Source organism: Dama dama, chromosome 15, assembly GCF_033118175.1.
Source record: "Dama dama isolate Ldn47 chromosome 15, ASM3311817v1, whole genome shotgun sequence".
Classification (NCBI taxonomy): domain Eukaryota; kingdom Metazoa; phylum Chordata; class Mammalia; order Artiodactyla; family Cervidae; genus Dama; species Dama dama.
Window position 1 is genome coordinate 35,171,041 of NC_083695.1, and position 19,293 is coordinate 35,190,333.

Below are 19,293 nucleotides of genomic sequence, written 5' to 3' on the forward strand. Positions count from 1 at the left end.
CAGCTATCCTTTACAAACGCTGCATTCCATGGTTATTTTGAACAAAGAATTTTCAAACTGTCCAAAAATTGCTTAATGATTATAAAAAATTAAATTTGGAAATGTAAATTAAAGCTGTAAGATACATTTTGTATTCACTGGCTCAGCAAAATTTAAACAGCCTGGTAATGCCAACTGCTGTAAAGTTGTAGAGCAACAGAAACTCAAGTTATTTTTGTGGGAGTGTGAGTCAGTGTGTCTGCTTTGCAAAACAATTTGTCATTATCTGGTGAATTTGAATATATGCAAACTCTTAAGCTCCAACAATTCTACTCCCCAAGTTCTAACCTAGGAAAAGCTACTGTACCTGTTCAAATCAATGTGAACTATATGCATAGCATTTTCTGTAGTAGGAAAACAAAACAAAAACCAGACAAGAAAACTGGAAACAGCCCAAATGGTTCATTAAGTAAAGTTGAGTAATATTCAGCATGGATGAATGCACAAAATTGGGAGGAAAAAAACTCACTGAATGATATGGTGTACTGTAATTATATAAAGTTCAAAAATGCAAATTAAAACACTATTTTAAGAGTCCTTACAGAAGTGGCAAAGCTCTGAAGAAAACTACTGGAATGAAAAACTCAAATTCAGTTGCATTTACCATCAGTGGTAGGTAGAGGAAAAGACAAAAACAACCCAAGAGATTTATTTATCTCTAAACTTGGTGAGGAGTACACACATATTTTTAAAGCTGTTGTTCTCAATACTTAACATATTTTTTTTCCCCTTCATTTGTAATGGAGCAGGCATTGGATAATAATGAATAATGAGACAAAAGCAAACTCTTACTATCAATTTTATATTTTCAAGAGGTGATTAACTCAAGGTAATTCTTATCTGAAAAACAAATGTTAGTTTGGGGGACTGACTTCATATCTGACTTGGTGTCTTTGCCAGTCATGTCACCTTTCTCAGTGACTGAAGGCCTGCTGGCTTCCAGTGTTTCATCTGGGCAGAAGGCAATGGGTACCAGGGATAGCACGGAGGAGGGAGCAGTGTCAGGAGGCAAGCTCGTGTAACTCCTACAGGGTCATTTGAGTTCCCCATCTTAAGGAGAACAAGCATCATCTTTGGCAGAGGACACAATGTGGTCAGATTCCTCCCTGTCACTCAGCAAGTGATCCCACTGCTGCCTGTATATTATTCCAGTCATCTGGGTTTACAGGGACACTGTGTAGTGGTTTTGTGGTGTGGAAGCTATTGCTACCTAATTTTTTTCTTTCTTGAGTATCACTTTGTAGTGTCATGATTACAAGCTTGGAAGAAGATAAGCTGTCTGTCCATTCTGAGTATAAATGGGCACTTGAGATGAAACCACCTAGTTAATTTCCCCTTATTGCTGCAGGAGAATCTGAATCCAAACCACAACACAACCTAGCCCCTAAATCTCTATTAAAAACCACCTTGGGTAGTCTGGCAAAAGCTTTATTTAAAGTCAGCAGAGAATTGTAAAGTCAAAAGTGAAAAATGGTGCAACAAGAAAGAATCATAAAAAAATACTAGATCAGTTAAATGTAGTCAAAGGCAATTTAGTGTGTTCTGGCACCAGTCCTTATTGATGCAAAGAATGTGATGTGTCAGGGGTCGGCAAGAACATGTAGGAAATGTGGAATGAAGGATGCAGCTCCAAGCTTGACTCTGGGGCAGCCACACGGGCCATGCAGGAGGCCTTGCTCTTCCTTTGGACTAGGGATTTCAGGGAGACTATTCTAATTATCCCAGTCTGGACATCTGTTCCTTCCTTCGTAATGTTGTTTGTATTTTAAAATTAGAATTTTTTCATTCATGGGAATAAACCAAACCAGAGGCTGCATAAATTGAGTCAGGCCAAGAAGGTAGATATTCCTCATCAGTATTTTTAGTATTCTAGTCTCTTTGGGGTTACCACTTTGACCTGCATTTCATATTCACATTCCAAGCTGTGATTATTTCTGTCTCATCTTCTCCAGCTTCTTTATCAGTATGAGCTGATCTGATTAGTGATAAGCATTTCTATAGCTTCCATTTTATTCAGCTGCCATGTTTAGGTATTGTGCTAGGTCCTGTATAGCATTATCTTACCAATCTCACTAAAACCCTACACGGCAGCTCTTTGTACATGCCAGTTTCACAGATGAGACCAACAAGGGCTCAGAGACTCCGAACTCTTCGGAGGTTACTCACTGAGTAGCAGAAACAGGATTCACGAGGCCTGACTGCTCAGGTGTGTTATGCTAGAAGGATGCTTCGCTAACCTCATCTACAGTGCTACCTGGGGACCACACCTCTCAAGAACGTAGCTGCACTATAGGATAGTTTTAAGAATGAGACCAGTGTTTGAATCCTCACTTTACCACTTAATGGTTTTGTGACCTTGGGCAAGATACTCTGTATCTCCCTCTCTGTAATATAGGTCTAATAGTAATACCTACATTAGTAAGGTTGTTGTGAGGACCATGTGAGTTGATATAAATAGACTATTTTAAAGAGTTTCTGGCCCATTGTAAGTGCTATATACATGTATGCTATTATTGTGGCTGATGACACTTCTGTTATTAGTGTTATTGTTTTTGATGTCTTCTGGAGACAGGGTGCCTTCACTGAAGGAAATGGAATTGGCTAAAGGGGAAGTGAAAGGTCAGCCCCGTGGCAGGTCCATGGGGTGGATGTTGTTAGGCAACACACTCAGTACTATTCCAATTCTACCTTATGGGGGGCACGTGCACTTTTTGTAGACCCTTTTCTCACAAATGAAGTGGTTTTGGAAGGTCAAAGAGGAAACTGGATTCTGTGGGGGTACCCCTCTTAGGTACTTGTACTAACACATTCAGAATCGGATTCTGGGGTCACCTGCTTTTCCTTCCCATCTACAGATTTACTCCAGGAGAAACGGGGAAAGGTTTGGAGACTTCCTTGGTTCTAACAGGTCTTATCAGAATCTCTGTTGTAGATTCAGGAGGAGTGATTGGTTTAATGTAAATGCTTTAGAGGATCTGAAAGAGATTAGAGAAACCTATTCCAGAGGATAAAGGCAAGACAGGAGGGAACCATTAATCTCATGGACATTCAATTCCCTAAGAACTTTTTGGGGAGTGACCAGAAACAAGCCAGGCCATATGCTGTCCATTTGCAATCCTCCGAGCTCTGGACTTTTTTTTTTTTTTTTCCTGACGGATCGAGGCCAATGCCATTGCCTCATTTGGATGGTTCTTAAACTTGAAAAGGAACTGAAAGGTTGAGGCTTGCATGCAGAGTCGAAACAGATGATTTGACAAAAGTAGTCCTGACAAACACCAGGGCTCTCCCGATTGTCAGAAACAGTCTGATGATGACATGTTCGAAGCTTCCCAGACTGGCTTGCGTTTTGGTAAAGAGGAACAATCAGGGAAGACATAGTTATGCTGTAGAGAAATCTGCAATGTGGAGAGAACAAGTTAATTGTTCAGCTTCAACTGAGACCTTTCACTCAAGTCATTAATCACAGTGCACAGTCTGGAGCCTTGGCCCCGCAGTTCAGGGCTTTAGGCTGCTCTCCCGCTCCAGACCAAGGCTCATTCCAGGTGCTGGCCATTTGCGTTTCCCTCTAACTGGGCTGATTTATGGACCCAGAGATGTTTCCTGGTTTTTCCAAATTCTGTTCCATTACTTTGTAATAAAGGGGACATGTGATTTCTGGTTTTGTGCAGATCTTTAGTTTTAACATCCCTAGTACCAAAGATTTTTTCAATTAGTTTGTGGCCTGTCTTCTGTGACGGAGAGGGTAGAAATGCTGTTCTGTGTTTTGAGTATCAAAATGAAGACTTTTAGAGACTCTCTTGATTCTTCCCAGCTTGGCTAGAGCTGAAGACACACAAAACCTGCATGAGGCTTTGTTCCTGCATTCAGCGTCTCAATGCAAATTAAGTCTTGGGAAACCTAAGTGACAATAGCTCACCATAGTGATTGGCATTATCCCCATTCTACCCCGACACATATGGTTCAGGGTATAATATCAGGCCTTCCATACTGGGGCCAGGTCTCCGATGACAGAGTAAGCCAATATTGAAGACTTCGCAAGAGAACCTGAGTGTCAGAGGAGGACACTGTAATATTGAGGCTAAACAGGGCATTGCCATTGCCGAGTGTTACCTGTTTGAGTGAAAGATAAACCCAATCTAAGTTGATAAGGGGCAACAGATCCCTTGGGAGTTTTCCCAAGTGGCAGAAATGTTTTGCAAGAAAGTAATTGGAAATTGATATTTGACATATCTCTGGGTTGCTTTTTATTCCTGATAACACCAAAGGGTTTGGCCAAGAGTCAAGAGTGACTGACACACGAAATCCTGCAATCCACAGCTGAAATACAATCTCTTCTTTGTTGAAAGTAAGCAGCTGCTTTTTGACCCTTTGTTTCCTAACTAGCACATCAACTATAGAGACTTATGGGCTTAGCTTGGTGAAATGAACTATGAATATAGCCAATCCTGCCTTTCAGTACTTCTCTGAAAGAAAGTCTTCACTGGCAATGGAGAACTGTCCTTAAAATTCAACTCAATTTAATGGTCCTTTTTCAGAGTCTGCTATGGGCTCTGTATTGCATTGTGTACCATGGGACGTGCAAAATAAATACCAAATATGGCCTTTGCCCTCGAGGAACTTATAGGCTCCTAGGAAGGATGATGTGTTTATGAAACACATTTTCCATGGCAAGATAAGATATCACATGTGTGCCAAAGTGACTGGAACCTGGAAAAAGTACAACAGGGAGTCAGAAAAAGGAGAGTAGGTAGACTAGAGTTGTCAGGGAAGACGTTATGGATGAGGTGGGACAAAGACATCAATATCCCAAACCCAGAACTCATCCTTAAAGAAACTGCAAGGAACATAGGATCAGGTTGCCAAGAGATTGTGGAGTCCCCTTTAAGTGAAAGTAAATTTGTTCAATATGAGGATAGATAATTTAGTTCAATAAATATTTATTGAGTGCACGCTTTGTGCCAACAACTGTATCTGATGAGGTAAGGGATGAATAATCCCTACACAGAACACACGCGGGTAATTCTCAGATGCTACCTTCTCTTAATGGAGATTTTTAAAGTTAATGTTGGTCTGTGTGATTCCAAAACCTGTGATTTTTACCACTTACCATTCCATGTCTCAGAAAGACCTTCCCATGCTCGCTTCAACAATACCTATAGTAAAATTGGAATGACATAGAAAAGATTATCATGGCTTTTACCCAAGGATGATGTGCAAATTCTTGAAGCATTCTATATTTTAAAAAAAAATAGAAGAAGATGAACTTACCCAAGATATCTTTGGGTTGAAGAGCTGAGTCTAATTTTTTTGTGTAGTGCAGGAATGACATGTCCACCTTCATAAGCTGTTTACAGTGTAAAGAATTGCATGAATGCTGATTGTGACAGGAAGGGACACTGAGTTAGCGTTTGAGTAGCCCCCAATTACTGGGTTAGGGAGTACTTGGAATAGCATTTGAAAAGTCTGAACCTGGCCCAAACTCATGATCATAAGCAGAGTCCACGCTCTCTGAAGATCAAATTTTCTTGGAATTTCCATTATTCCCTTTGACTGCTGCTTTGGAAACCCAGTTAGAAGGGTCTTCCATCATTAGCATTTGAGATAGTGTTGCACTGGGCTCTTGGGCTCTCATGAAGTCTGAACTTGGCACTACCCAGATATAGTGGTAAAAGTCACTGAAAATTCTGTCTGTAGTCTTCCTTGCAAAATGAGGAAATCTACTATTTGTTCACTTAAGGTACAGATATAACTATGCAATTGCAGATAGGTCTAGAAAGAAGAGAAGTCAGGATGACAATGGTGGTGGCAGTGGTGGTCGTCATAGACATGGTAATCATTATTCCAAATATCCACATAATTTTTAAATAATATAACCACAGAACACTGGTAAGCCCTGGAAAGAATCTAAGATATCAAGCATTGAGGCGCAGAGGTGTCAGAGTTTATTTAGCTAAGCAATACCAGAAGAGAAGTAGAAAATCTCCCTTTCTAGCTAGCAATCATTCTCATACCACAGTGAGACCCTGCTTTGTAACCCCTGCATTTCTGCCACCCATGTGACTGCTTTGAAGCTCATTTAGATATCAAATTTAAATGGAATTCCCACAAAAACTTTTTTTTTTTTAATTTGGAGGGACTGGTGGAAGGAAAAACTAGAAGAAATTTGAAAACACTCTTGATTCCTGTCATTTTCCTTAGTATTCAGTCACTCTCTTCATCTGAGAGGCTCATTCTGGCCCCCAAGTGTAGATACATACATACACATGTGCTCACTCACTCATCTGTATGCATGTGTATGTATCGATATGCATTCCTCTTCATCATCTGCAGTCATTTTACAAATAATGGCTTGTGTGTGTGTGTGTGTTTTATCATCTTATTTTTAAAATGAAAATGACAACTTCAAAATTCTTTGCAGAAATAGTTCTTTTACGGTTAAAAAAAAAAAAAAATCCAGTATGTAGGCCAGGATCATCTTTGGGTCACAAAATTCCATAAGGGAGTTGGCATTGGGAGGGGATAAGTGGTGACTTTGGAATTTCTGTCCCTTCATTCTGGGTACATGCATCAAGTTGGTAACAAAGAAGTTTAGTGGAGAGCTAGTGAAATAGAGTCAAATGAGAAAGATAGAACAAGGTTGAGAGTACAGAGTATTGGCAGGATGTAGAAGGAGATGGGGAGGTATGGATACCCTCCCCACCTCTTACAGGCTCTTTTCCCAGTAAGGTTATCACTGTGCTGGGGGTGGGGTTGAGAGTGTATAAAAGGAGCTGAGACTTTTGATTTAAAACTTTTGTTTTTGAGAAATCTGTCTTGCGAACTTTCTTCTTGAATAGAACCAAAGGGATTTTGTAGAGTTAGGGACATCAGAGTGGGACTCAGAGTACAAGGGATAGATCATTCAAAACCTGATCTAGGTCCTGAGTTTAAGGATGAGAAAGTACTACAGGCTTTCTGTAAACCAAGGGAGCAAGACAGCAGGATCAAAATCTGGCATAGGCTCTACTCAGCACACCCTGGCTGTAGGTACATCTACTCAGCAGGATGGCTTATTTGAAATCATCCAAAGCACTGTCTAGAACAGCATTGCCCCCACAGATATACGGAACTTTTCAACTTTTTTCTATATTGTTCAGGCCTGTGAGGAAAGCACCCTTAATGTTCTTTCCCTTGACTAGCTGAGCATGGACATTGAGGAAGCCCAGTGGCTCCCTGAGCAGACTGGCTGCAGAAACCTCCCTCTGTGGTGGGCAGCAGAGGTGTAAAGTGTAAATGACCAGAGGGTCCTCTATTTCACACTTCTGAGGAGGTAGCCACAACACCTAGAGTGTGGAGACCCAAATTTCCAGAGTTTCCCACCTCCATCTCCTGTAGGAAGGTTACAAGTAAGTCTGGCCTTAGTGGTCTGCTATTTCCCTGTCTATAAACATCATATCATGATTATTGTGCACATCCTTGTGCTCAGTGTCCTGAGGTGTGAGACCTCAGTTGACTTTGAGAAACTTAGAGGCCATTGTGGAAACAGGAAAGACAAGCACAGTCATGCCATTATTTAAGTGTGTGCAGAGCCTGCCTGACAACAGCTAGGGGACTTTGACAAATCAGAAACCACCATCACATATGGAGAGGCACTCCCAACTTTACCTCAGTAGCTGTTTCTTCTTATTGAAGAGTGAGAACAGTGAAAGGCCTAAAGCAAGCTGGAAGCAAATCCCTAGACGTGGTTCATTTCATGACCACAATGCTTGGTGGGATTATCAGTAAAAGCTCTGGCAGTCCTCATGGGAGAAATGCCAGATATAAAGCAACTGAATGTTCATTCACCTCTTTTAAGTTCTTTTAGAAATAACTTGATTTACAAAAGAATATGAAATCATAATTGTCAACCAAGATGTCATTGTCACTTTAGGATGTCCAGAAACAAAGGGATATTATATCCTTTGTTCTTAGAGCACTACAGATGCCAAATTATGCACAGGGTTCCCTCATGGCATTGAGTGTGTGTGAGCCTAGAGGCAACTGAACACTGATTTCAGAAAGATATTGCCTCTGGTGGTGGTCTCACCTGAATATCTCCCTGGAAAAGTGGGAGGAAGCATGGCCCTCCTAGCCCTGCTGCATTCTGATGGAGCAGTAGGCAGCAAGGCATAGAAGTCCAAGAAATGGTAGGGGGTTTGGGGCAAACTCTTCTCAGCCTCCATCTAAGGAGCTTGACAAGGGTACCACTAAAGGGGATGAGAAATAATTCCAAACTTTTGGTTTTGCCTGCACATCAACATATACCAACAGGTACTTGATTCAAAACATGAATGTTTGATTAATACATATCAGGCATCTGGAACAGAGAGCAATGGAATTTGGGGCTTGAGTAGGACTTAAATGTCTTTCATTTTAACCACAACAGTCTAGATGCACGTAGTAGGCACTGGAAATGTTTGTTGATTAGATTTTCTTTGATTGGAATTACATGGTTGCTTGATTTTGAGTCCAGATGTTTGGCATCCAGCCAGAGTTGTGTGCTCTGCATCTGTCATCAACCTCCCACCGTAGAGACGGTTGGCTAGGGGCGGCATTCCTCCCGTCCCCAGGGTGAGGTCTCATTTTGCCTCTTTCAGTTCCTGCACACTGGCTCATGTGACCATGGGCCACAGTGTGTTCGTTGCTTAGTTGTGTCCAACTCTTTGCGATCCCATGGACTGTGGCCTGCGAGGCTCCTCTGTCCATAGAATTCTCCAGGCAGGAATACTGGAGTGGGTTGCCATTTCCTTCTCCAGGGGATCTTCCAAACCCAGGGATTGAACATGGGTCTCCTGCATTGCAGGCAAATTCTTTATGGTCTGAGCCACCGGGGAAGCCATGGGCCACAGAACATGTGGCAAATGACCTGTGGAACTCGCTAGCTGTAGAAGTTGTCCTCCATACCCTTATTCCCCTACAGTCATGGTGGTTGTATTTTATGAGAGAAATCATTGGCATCCCAGCTAACAGACCACAGCAGTGCTGGTGATGAGGACTTGTGCAGTCACGTATTCATCCATTCCATTGGTCATTGCAAAACTGTTGAGGACATGTCCATCAGTTCCCAGCACTGACCAGGAAGCGGAGGAGGAAATATGAGAAGACCCATGAAAGGGAAAGTAGAAGTTTAAAAGGTTAGTGGGGATGTAAGACCTTCATTAACTTCTAGGGAACAGTGATAGGACGGGTGGTTCCATTAGTGCTGATGGCATGGGCAGCAGAGGGGAAGGATGCCATCTGGTAGAGTGGACATATGCATTAGACCTGGGTCTGCATTTCATATCTGCCTTGCAACTCTAGCATGTGACTTTAAGCTCAGGCCTCAATTCCTGGTCTTGTAAACAAAGAGAATGTCCCAGGATATTCTTCAGATCCTTCTGTGACACTTTGATCAGGAATTTTGAGATCATTTTCCCATAATTTAAGGTCCCCCAAAACCTAGAACTTACTACTTTCATAGATAAACAGATAGACTTCTAATATACTAAGGAACCTGGGAATGAAAAGTAGTGAAAGAAGGTTTAGATGGTACAATGATGTCCGACAGAGGATCAAATGGTTGGATGGCGTCACCGACTCAATGGACATGAGTTTGAGCAAACTTTGGGAAATGGTGAAGGACAGGGAACCCTGGCATACTTCAGTCCATGGGGTCACAAAGAGTTGAACACAACTGAGCAACTGAACAACTACGACTACTGATGTCTTGGTTAAAAGACAGCAGCAGTTGTAGGTCTGTGAGGATCCATTTTGGATAAAAATACAAAGATTTGTTATGGTTGGGAATGGAGCTCTAATTCAAAGTAAGACAGTAGCAAGTTTGATCTTTCTTCATGGATCACATCCTTGGTTCAGTTATTATTATTTCAGGACCAAGAGCATCTTGTTGCCCTTGAGTTGGTCCACAAACTGCCTTGGTTCATCATTGTTAGTATGGCAACCTTGTGAGTAGGTTCCAGAAGGCGTTTGCTGCTAGTGTTAAAGGTGGCACCCAAGAAGCAGGCTCTATTTGTGTGGGTAGTTGAGAAATAGGATAATAGTTGAGATAGGATAATCTGGCTTTGAACCCAGAAGTAGTGTAGGTACAATTTATACTCATGTCTAGCTGAAAGATAGATTCATTACCCAGGTGGTTTCCAGTCTTTTTTGACTCCATGGAGTGAGGTCAAGTGTGTTACCTACACAAAGGACAAAGCACAAAAGTCTTTAGAAACCTCTCACTTGTGTATAGTACTGTATTGCTTTCTGAGAGGTTTATGACAGTTATGAACCAACTTGATCATTCCCCACAATAATGCTATGAGGTCAGTAATTATATTCCTAAATGACAAGAGGAAACTGAGGTCTGAGTATATCGATAGGGTTAGCTGTTTCTAAAAGGACAGTTTTAATGGATGCTGGAAAAGGTCCTACCCGGAAGCCGTTCAGAACCTTCTCTCCACAGTTGAACTTATTCTATAGTTTAAAATATACCTGATTCTGTGTACTTGTTTTTAAAATACAGGAGCCCCTGGGAAAGAAGTCATATCAAGCTTACTGTCACTTAAGTTGTTGCCTGAATTTTTTTTTTTAAACAATCATTTTCATCTGACATAGTTGAGCACAGAATACTAGATTGTCAAATTTAGGTTAAGTGCAAGAGGATGAGGATAGATTTGGGTTTAGGGAGTTTGTTTGGAGCAACCATCCTAAAGCGGGCATAATAATGAGGACCTTGGGACTTCAGTTCTGAATGAGGGGAGTCCCTAAGTGGGGAATAGTGATGCAAGGTATGAATCAAGGGAGATATTGAAATCAGAGTAACTCTTCATATTTCAGGCTTTGGTTAGTCTCTCTGTCTTGGACCCATCCCTAGTGAGCGGGGTGGGATTGTGATGGATGGGGTCAAACCCATCTGCAATTACTGGCCAAACACCTGGCTGTGGGCATTGGTCCATTTCATATGCTCTCGTGTTCTGCTAACTACTTAAGGCAGAAAAAATCATTCCCCTGTTTGACTCCAATATGTGCCAGTTGAAACTGAAATCTTCATACTGAGCAAATGTACCAGAGAACACTCTATAAACTTAATGAGGGAGATGAAGAGATATGTGCCAGAAACCTAGAAAATTTAACACTGATGAGGTTATGACTATTATATGTTTAGTTAAATTGTTGACACTGACAGGACGTGGCTGAGGAAATCTACCATCCGTTTTCTTCTTGTATCAGTGATAATGGTTCCTTGGTGTGCTCTTCCCAGTTAACAAAAATACTCTTCCCAAGTTAAATGCAGGAAGAAGTGACATAAGAAGTACTTTTATTATCTCTGCTCTTCTGGGAGTTCCCTCCAGGCACATTATTTAAACCAGGACTTCTTCCGACTGGCAAATGAGTTTGGAGGGAGGGACTCACAGGTTCAGAGGTGAATGTAGAGGGTCCTGAGAGGTGGGAGCCTCCTAACCCTGTACTTGCATATGTGCCCTGGCAAACCCATCTAGCAGAGTAGTATGCTCATCTTTCCCAAATCCCTCTTCTACCTTTCATTTTCCCTCCCCTCAAAAGCAGAGAAAGGTTCTTCTTTGCCTAGTGAATAAAATCTCAATTCCTTGAAGTGGCAGTGAAGGCATAACTGTGATCACAATTTTTGTAAACTGCAAAGTGCTATATAAACATTAACTATTTGAAGAGGAATCAGGGAGTGGTAGAAAAAAGTATTGAATCTGGAGTCAGGACACTTTGGTTTGAGTCTTGTGCTAGTTGGGTGACCTTGGACAGGTCACTTAAACTCTCTGAAGCTCAGTTCCTTTATAAGACAAGATAATTGTGATAGTTAAATTAATTGAAAGTGACATAGTAATTAGCAAAGAGTGGACACTCAGTACCTATTAATGAAGACATGGTAACTGAAGGCAATTTAGTCCTCTAGAGAACACTGGCTGTGGAGACATAAATTACTTATTTTCCTGTGTCTCTTATTCCCTGCCTATAAAATGGGGATAAGATGGAAGAGTCAAGTGAATTAATACATACCTGGATCTTTCAACAGTGCCTGGGCAATAGTAGTCCTTCTGTAAGTAATAAGGCTCCTATTACTGCTGTGGTTACTTTTATTATTCAACACCCGTTCTGGCCTTATCTTTCGAGCTTTATTTGTTTTTCAGTAGAGAGAACTTCTCCACCAGGTCATAACATCCTTAGGATGGAGACTAATTCTTACCTTTAACTGGTGTGGAATTTATTCAGTGCCTGAAAAATACTTAATCATTTTGTTATTTAAAAAAAAAAATACAAATATATGCTTGCTATGTCTACACAGCATTTTATTAGAGGTTTTAGCTGGTGGAGTAAGGCAAGAAAACAAGAAAGAAAAAAAAAATCTAGACTGGAAAGGAAGGAAAAAAGCTCTCTTCATTCACAGATGATCATGTAATAGAATCTCTAAAAAGGTACCAGAAGTAGTAAGTGAATTTAGCAAGGTTGCAAGATATAAGATCAATATAAGAATCAAATTGTTTTTAGTTGCTTATCCTTAGTATTGTCACAGGCAATGGCACCCCACTCCAGTACTCTTGCCTGGAAAATCCCATGGACGGAGGAGCCTGGTAGGCTGCGGTCCATGGGGTCGCTAAGAGTCGGACACGACTGAGCGACTTCACTTTCACTTTTCACTTTCATGCATCAGAGAAGGAAATGGCAACCCACTCCAGTGTTCTTGCCTGGAGAATCCCAGGGATGGAGAAGCCTGGTGGGCTGCTGTCTGTGGGGTCGCACAGAGTCGGACACGACTGAAGTGACTTAGCAGCAGCAGTATTGTCACAACTAGACCAATTAACTGGAGCACAGAATGAGTAGGGGGTAGTGATGGTAAATAAAATTGGAAAGGCAGGTTGAAACTCAGTTTGATGACATAAATTAATTTGGAATGCTTTTGCTCAGGCTTTTTGTCCATCTGTCCCCTCCCTTCCTTCCTACCTTTTCTTTCTTTCCTCTTTAATTTTTTTTTTTCCTTTCCCCCTTTCTCTTCCTTATTAGTTTGTTGACATAAACAACTTTTCTCCCTGAAAAAAATGTGGAATTTTGTTTCTTAAAAACAAAGTTGTTGTTGTTGTTTTTTAATTCTTTGGATTAAATTAACAAAATGAGCATAGCTAAGTTGCTTTGAACTTTCAGGGATCATTCTGTGGAAAGAGTTCCCAAAGACAGGGATGTAATATCAGTACATGGACTCTGGAACTGCAGGTATCTGGTTTCAAGTTCTTTCTCTTAACAAGATCTGTGACTTTGGAAAAATCCCTTCAGCTTTTTGAGGCTCAGTTAGCTTGTTTTTAAGAAGGAATAATGGTTACATGACCTCTTTCTTTATAGGGTTCTGGATAGCTCACTTCAACACTTTCTGAGTTCCTAAGAATTGGACCATGACATGGAGATGGAGAGTCTTTCCCTTTTTAAGGAACATTTAGTGAAGATATGTGTGAAAATAACTTCAATGTCATGAAATAGGCTGTTAAAAGTTGTATAAAGAGAAACATGGGAGGTGCAAAGAAGGGGTTAATTAGCTGTGCTTGGGGAATAGGGGACCATTTCGCTGCCTCTATGTCTATACCCAACCTCAAAGTTTAAGTGGAATTTTTAACAGTTAGAGAAAGGGGCAACTTCAATATATAATCTTATATTTGTTTAGCACTTTATTCTTTTGCTTGACATAAATTAGAGTGGTGTAAAAACTGTAATTTAAAACTATAAAGGATTATTATTGCTATTCCAGGGGCAGTTGTTATTACTTTAAATTGTTCTTTTGGTAAGGCTGGGGAAATTTCGACCTTAAATTGCAGCAACTTAACAAAGTTTGTTTACATAAAAATTCCCAGGGAATTTTTCCATGTTGGAGGAACCAGAAGTCTTAAGAATTTAGGTCCTACTGAGACAAAGGCAAAAGTAGAGTGACAAAGATTAGGAGAGGGTCATTGAAAAGAAGAAAAGAGGATGTTAATTAAGTCTTTGCAAGATGATGGCCCATTTTATAATTATGGCACAAATAGTTAAGTAAAACTATAAAAATATAGAAACCTAGATGTTTCAACACTAGTACAACATTAACCCAAAGGACTCAGTCTTTGTGAAATGTTGCAACCTGAGAATTTTCCCTTGGCAATCCTGATAAAACATGTGGACTGCCCCTGGGAGAGAATTGGGCTCACAGCCCTGGATTAAATTACTCAGCTCTACAGATACTTGCCTTGGTCCAACATGCCATCTATGCAATGTTGAATATTTGACAAAGTACTGAAGATTATTTGGAAATATAGATAGGAACAGTATTTGGAGGTTTGCAGAAGAGTGGGAAGTGGAGCAAAGAATGTACCTATAATTTAGGGTGAAAAACAACAATGAGGTCTCATAAAAATAAATAACCATGATGTTAAATAGACTACAGATCATTTGCACCTCGAGGCTTCTCTTGGGTTTTGTGCCAGTTGAAAAAAGAAAAGAGAAAAAATGATAATTGGCCTTGCGCTTTGAAGGCAGAAGACACAGTATTTTAAGTAATCAAGAGTCGGACACGACTAAGCAACTAAACTGAATCAAAAAGCATCCCTCCCCAATTATTAATATTTAAAGGAAGAAAACCAAAATCCATCAAGCTATCTAGAGTAACCATCCTGGATTTGGAAAAAGACTTTAAGCAACTCTGCCTAGAATCATACTGCTTTTTACTGCTCTTGACTTTATTTTAAAGCTGATGTTGCTATCTAGAAAACCTCACAGATGTAAGTATTTTGGTTTTACTCACTGAGAAGTCATTTCCAGTCGCATTGGAGAAATGGATTCTAGTGTTTGCCAGTAACCACTCCTCCTGTCCTTTAAAGAAAATAGCGTGTGTATTGGAAAAAGCACTGAACAAGAAGTCTGGATGACAAGAGTTCTAAAACTTGCATCTGCTAGTGCTTGAGTTTTAGACTTCAGATAAGTCAAGTCACAGATGTGATCCTCAGTTTTTTCCCCTATAAGACAGGAACAGTCATACCTACCGAGCTACCTTGTAGAGTTGTGAGTGTCAGTTGAGAAGCTGGACATGGAAATACCATGCAAATGCAACAGAGTGTAGGTTGCTACTCCTTGCAGTGGGCTTCTGAGACACAGAATGACAGAATGGGCCTCGGGGACTATATATGAAGCCATTGGTACTTGAAAAAAAATATTTTATTGGAGGATAATTACAATATTGTGATGGTTTTTTCCATACATCAACATGAATCGGCCATGGGTATACATGTGTTCCCTCTATCCTGAACTCCCCTCCCACCTCCCGCCCCACCCTACCCCTCTAGGTTATCACAGAGCATCACCTTTGGGTGCCCTGCTTCAGGCATCAAACTTATCTATTTTACATATGGTAATGTATATGTTTGGTACTTTTAACAAAAATGTTAGCTTAGTTTAGTGGTATATGCTAGGGTGCAACACAGCTTTATTATTTTTCTTAGAACCGCCCCTGTGTATTCACTCTGTAGGACTAGGTCTTCCTCTGCCTCTGAATAAAATCCCAGTTGGTGCCCCAAACTTGCTGCTCACTCTTGGAAAACAAGTCCTCTGTTTACTGCGTCTTGAAATACTCAAGACTCCAGTTATAAATGAATGAAAGACTCCAGTTATGAACACCAGTTACAAATATCACAAGTCTACAGTAAGAATGAAAACTGAAATTCATCCACAGATAATGTCTCTTCTGTGGGCTGAGGGACGTCTTCTTCCTTTATTCTCTCATCTTCTTCTCGTTCCCACTCCTCAGGTAGGTTCAGTGAAGAAAGGGAGGAGGAGGAAGAGGCAGGAGGAGGAGCAGGCAGGAGCAGACTTGCTGCCAGTCTGGCCCTGCTTTGCTCTTCCATGGACAGATGTGTAGTCTGGCCCTTCTCCTTAGGCTGTTTCATGAACAGCTGGAGTCCTCTCACTTGATGATAATAAATACAGTCTCCTAAGGCTGTTCACTTGTTATTCCTCTTTCAAATCCTGGACATCTGGGAACTTCTCTGTTTTGAGATTTCTGTACCTCCAGCAGGGCAGGATCCAGGATTAACACAGGGAGCTTTTTCTTATACTTGGCCCTAATCTCCTCCATGGAAATATAGATCTTTGACTTACTCATAGTGGGAAATGGCTACATCCTTCAAACAGACCTCTTTTACTGAGCCGTCTAGAAAGCGACCTCAGCCAGTCTTTTTTTCACTTGTTAAATTTTTTAGGCGTAAGCCATATATCAGTTCATTCTTATCCTGAAAATTCAGGAGACACATATCAAGGTGCCCAACTGATCCACTGAATCGCCTCTCATTTGCTTGAGATGACAGAAGTCCCCCTAAGCCTTATCCATGGAGGTGAAGCATTGCAAGCAAACCTAAAAATTCTCTTTAAAGAAACCTCCATTTTGCACTTCCAGACTGCTCTCCTACACCGTCCAATATCTTTTCTTGGTCATGTAGAGAGTTGAAATCAGCTAAGTGTTGCAAACCCGTTTCTTAGATACCTCCATTCAGGTCCTGCCTAGGTGTTCTGGTTCCCCATCTTAGAATGTGGGTCTGGTTGGTTTCGATTGTCTTGAGGCTTTAGTTGAACTTGAATGGAATCCCACTGTAGCATTTTACTCTATTTATATCCATGTATCCCAAACTGTGGGCTTCCCAGGTAGCACTGGTGGTAAAGAACCCACCTGCCAATGCAGGAGGCATAAGAGATGCAGGTTCGATTCCTGGGTCAGGAAGATCCCCTGGAGGAGGGCATGGCAACCCACTCCAGTATTCTTACTTGGAAAATCCTAAGGACAGAGGAGCCTGGTGGGCTACAGTCCATAGCGTCACAAAGAGTCAGACATGACTGAAGCAACTTAGCATGCATGCATACATCCCAAAGTGTAGTTTGTAGAACATTGCTTCAGAGAAGTGTTTCAAGATTTTTAAAGTTCTTGATCAAAAATCTTGGGAAACAAATGTAAGATTTTCAGCTATTAAGGTGCTTTTTGCACATAAACCTATTAAATAATATGTGGAATCTATAATTTGGAACCCAGTTTGATACTTTTTAGTTCCAGTGTTCTTCAGATATATTTATCTGTACAGCTGATTAATACAGTGTCTCTGCTTATGTTTTGGGCAGTGCTGCTCCAGATACAACTTAAGAGTCTTTTCTGATTAAATGAGGCTTCCACTGGGCATAGCTAAGTATATTCATACATTCCTCTAAGGTTTCCCTACTAGTAATAACGGGCTCATGTTCATGTGAATATATATTCTGGAAAGAGTCAAATAGCATTAGCTGTGTGGAGAAAGAAAAGAGGTACTTGCTGTGCTGTTTATGAAGGACAGCAAATATTTTAAAAATTAGGTAGTACAGATAATACATTAGACTACGGATTTATAGTATTCCAGTATTTTGTTCAGACTTTCAGAGTTTAGCTTTGATTTGTAAAGGCAAGTTCAGTTCAGTTCAGTTGCTCAGTCTGTCTGACTCCTTGCGACTCTGTGGACTGTAGCATGCCAGGCTTCCCCATCCATCACCAACTCCCAGAGCTTGCTCAAAATCGCGTCCATCGAATCAGTGATGCCATCCAACCATCACATCCTCTGTCATGCCCTTCTCTTCCTGGCTTCAACCTTTGCCAGCATCAGGGTCTTTTCTAATGTGTCAGTTCTTCACATCAGGTGGCCAAAGTATTGGAGCTTCAGCTTCAGCATCAGTCCTTTCAGTGAATATTCAGGACTGATTTCCTTTAGGATGGACTGGTTGGATCTCCTTGCAGACCAAGGGACTCTCAAGAGTATTCCCCAACACCACAATCTGAAAGCATAAATTCTTTGGCTCTCAACTTTCTTTATAGTCCAACTCTCACACCCATACATGACTACTGGAAAAACAATAGCTTTGATTAGACGGACCTTTCTTGGCAAAGTAATGTCTCTGCTTTTTAATATACTATCTAGGTTGGTCATAGCTTTTCTTCCAAGGAGCAAGCATCTTTTAATTTCATGGCTGCAGTCACCATCTGCAGTGATTTTGGAGTCCCCCAAAATAAAATCTGTCTCTGTTTCCATTGTTTCCACATCTATTTTCCATGAAGGGATGGGACTAGCTGCCACGATCTTAGTTTTTTGAATGTTGAGTTTTAAGCCAACTTTTTCACTCTTCTCTTTCACTTTTATCAACAGGCTCTTTAGTTCTTCTTTGCTTTCTGCCATAAATGTGGTGTCATCTGTGAATCTGAGGTTACTGATAGTTCTCTCAGCAACCTTGATTCCAGCTTGGCTTCATCCAGTCCAGCATTTCACATGAGGTACTCTGCATATAAGTTAAATAAACAGGGTGACAATATACAGCCTTGACATACCCCTTTCCCAATTTGGAACCAATCTGTTGCTCCATGTCCAGTTCTAACTATTGCTTCTTGACCTTTGTGACACCACGGATACAGCATACCAGGCTGTCCTCTCCATCACCATCTCCTGGAGTTTGCTTAAACTCAAATCCATCAACTCAGTGATGCCATCCAACCATCTCATCCTCTGTCATCCCCTTCTCCTCCTGCCCTCAACTTTCCCAGCATCATGATCTCACCAGCTAAATATCCTGTCCACCCTGTTTATAAGACTGCTCAAATGGGAATAATATTCTTCTCTGTGATTTTGAATCCTTCATATTGAAAATTTTAGATCACTTTCAGCTTCCTCAAAACAAGCAAAAGCACTTGAAATTTTTGAGTTAATAGAAATGGAGACAACTTTTTTAGATATGTATCTACAAAATGGCTATAATTATTGATACCCACAGAAAAGATGTTAAAATGTTGGCTTGCTCTAAATCATATTTTCAAAGTATGCAGTGAGAAGAATGTTTCACTAATTTGGAATCCTTTAATGATAAGCATGGAGAAGAGGATTACAGTAAAACAGAAATTAATAGAGTATTTCTGCTCTTTGATAATCTATGAAGAGGTCACAAGGAGCCTAAAAAAGAATTGTTTGTGTTGTCTAATGTTATGTATAGGATAGAGAAAAATGCATACAAAGGAAAAACCTCAGTTTTGGAAAATAAGGCTGCTTCTAAACAACAACCAAAAATGAACCAAGTGAACAGCCAAGTCAAACACGTCTTTCTCAATTTCTTTATTAAAACTATAACTTACTTGGAATCCAACTGCAATTTCACAAGTTTGAATTATCTCTGTGTGTAAACTAGTTCCCCTGAGAAAAAGACATTTACTTATTA

At 40.6% G+C, this 19,293-nt stretch overlaps 1 protein-coding gene and 1 non-coding gene across 4 annotated transcripts in view; both read left to right on the top strand.

The window, feature by feature from the left end:
* Positions 1 to 19,293, top strand: part of LRMDA (leucine rich melanocyte differentiation associated) — a 1,173,646-nt gene that overhangs the window by 941,454 nt on the left and 212,899 nt on the right. The gene's annotated exons all lie outside the window — the stretch shown is intronic.
* Positions 5,176 to 5,280, top strand: LOC133070877 (U6 spliceosomal RNA). The gene has a single exon (XR_009696276.1). It is a non-coding gene; the product is annotated as a U6 spliceosomal RNA (small nuclear RNA).